The sequence below is a fragment of the Brassica oleracea genome, chromosome C8 (assembly GCF_000695525.1).
Source record: "Brassica oleracea var. oleracea cultivar TO1000 chromosome C8, BOL, whole genome shotgun sequence".
NCBI classification, from domain to species: domain Eukaryota; kingdom Viridiplantae; phylum Streptophyta; class Magnoliopsida; order Brassicales; family Brassicaceae; genus Brassica; species Brassica oleracea.
In genome coordinates this window covers 39,867,569-39,870,094 of record NC_027755.1, presented here as the reverse complement: position 1 = coordinate 39,870,094, position 2,526 = coordinate 39,867,569, and positions in this window count along the sequence as shown.

Here is a 2,526-nt window from a genome sequence, read left to right as displayed (position 1 = left end):
AATTGACTATTGCGAGGACTTCTTTTTTAACAGTTGAATAATGTTTTTGAGGTCCTAACTAGATTCCTGAATGAAATCGGATTATTGATTCTGTTTTAGCTGTTGGTAATTTTTGCTTGAGTATTCCTCCATATCCTATTTCTGATGCGTCAGTTTCGACGATCATATCTGCCTCAGGATTTGGAAGTGTCAAACAAGGAAGAGTTTTGACCTTTTCTTTTACTTGTTTTACGAGTAAAGTATGTTGATTAGTCCAAGGTTTTGGATTCTTTTGCAGTCTTTGAAATAAAGGTTGAATAGATTTTCTTAAATCTGGTAGGAAGTCTGAAACATAGTTTAGACATCCTAAAAATCTTTGTAATTGAGTTTTTTCCCTTAATTCGTCAGGGAATTTATTTGCAAATTCAATTGATCTTGTTATTGGTGTAATAGTTCCTTGGTATATAGTATGTCCTAGAAATCTTATTTTTGTTTGGAATAATGACATTTTCTTAGCAGATACTACTAATCCATGTTTTTTGATTATATTGAGGAACGTGTTTATATGGCTTATGTGTTGGTCTATTGATGTTGAATATACTAGAACATCATCTATATATACTATTGTGAATTTAGAATAATCATTGAATATGTTATTCATTATATTTTGGAATTCACTTGGTGCATTTTTAAGACCAAATGACATTACTTTCCATTCGTAATGACCAAAGGGTACAGTGAATGTTGTTTTATATTTATCTTTTTTTGAAATTTGGATTTGCCATAATCCACTTTTCATATCGAATTTTGAATAGATTTTTGCATTATATAATCTTTTTGATAAATCTCTTTTATTGGGTATTGGATATTTGATCCATTATAGTACATCGTTTAGTGGTTTATAATTGATTACTAATCGTGGTACTCCACGTTCTATTTCTGCTTGGTTGTTTACATAAAAGGCTGCGCAACTCCAAGGGGATTTGGAAGGCCTTATCAATTTTTTATCTAATAATTCTTTTATTTCCTTTTTACAGGTTTCTAATAAATCTTTATTCATCTGGATAGGTCTTGCTTTTGTTGGTATATTTCTTTCGTTAAATTCTTTTATATACGGTAGTTCTACCATGTGTTGTTTTCTTTGCCAAAAGGCATTTGGTAACTCAGAGCATACTTGTTTTATCAAGTTATTTTCTATTTCTTTTATTTTACTTATTGTGTAGGGCGTTTTGAGTTGTTCTTCTATTTTTTTGTATGTTATTTCTTCTTGTAGGTATTAAATATGATTTTGTTTATCTTTGATCAAATTGATTGTTTTTCCTATTGTGTTTTGTTGTAGGTTCAATATTACTTTTGTTTTCATAGGTGATAAAAATTCGAATGTTAATTTGGTTCCCATTATTTTTGTAGTTACTCCTACCTCATTTACTTTAAATGGATATATTTGTGTAAAAAATGGAGTTCCAAGAATTAACTCTTGTGATAAGTTTTTAACCATTATGAATTGATTTTTAAAACAATAGCCTTGATTACATATTTTAGCGCTTGGTAATTTATATTGAACTTTTAAGTTGGTGCCGTTTAGCTCCACTTAAACGTTCAGTTGTTTTTTCATAATATTTAGTTGGTATAATTCCTTCTCGGATGCAGTTATAGTCTGCTTCTGTGTCCATTAATGCTATTACATTTATTTTGAAATCGTTACCGATATGTAAAGTTATTTTTGTATACCATTTTTGGTAATTTATTTTGTTGATCATTTGTATATATTTTGTTTCATCTTCATTTGGTTCGCTTATTACTATTCTCTTTAGTTTGTCTAAAGACGTATTTTGGTTACTTGTAGATGGTTCAGTATTATTAGTGCCGTTTGGTTTATTGTAATTATTGCTAGTCTTGCATCCACATGGAATTGACTTAGTTCTTGTCGGTTGACTATTATCTGTAGTTCCTTTATTTAACTTTTTATTTGTTTAACCTCGGTTTGTAATTCTCCTGTTGTTACTTGTCTAAACAAACTTTGGGTTGGATATTTTTCGAATATTTTGTTTAAACTAAAAGTATCTGGGGTTAGTAATTCACTTTCTCTACTAATTATTTCTTTCAGTTTTATTAAATAATCTCTTTTGATATCAGGGTTGTCAATTTTATCGATTATTTCCAATAAGAATTGTTTATCGTTGTCCTTTGTAATGACATTAATTAATTTGCAGTTGCATAGGCTGTCACATAACTCTTGTGGTTCTTCTGAAGAATTGCTTATGTTGTCTATCTCATTTTCTGAGGTTTCGTTACTTGATTCGTTGGACGATTCTGATTCTGATATTAATAATTTCATTAATTTTTTTTGAATGTCAGGTTGATCCTGAAATATTTCGTTGATTTTTCTTTTCATTTTGCATTCTGAGGACTTGTGTCCTGGTCTTTTATAATTCCAACATACAATTTTGAATAATATTGATCATTAGGTTTTTTATTGAATTTATTTTGATTATTATATTTTTTATAATGTCTTCTATATTTTCCTTGATTATTTTTATATTTAAT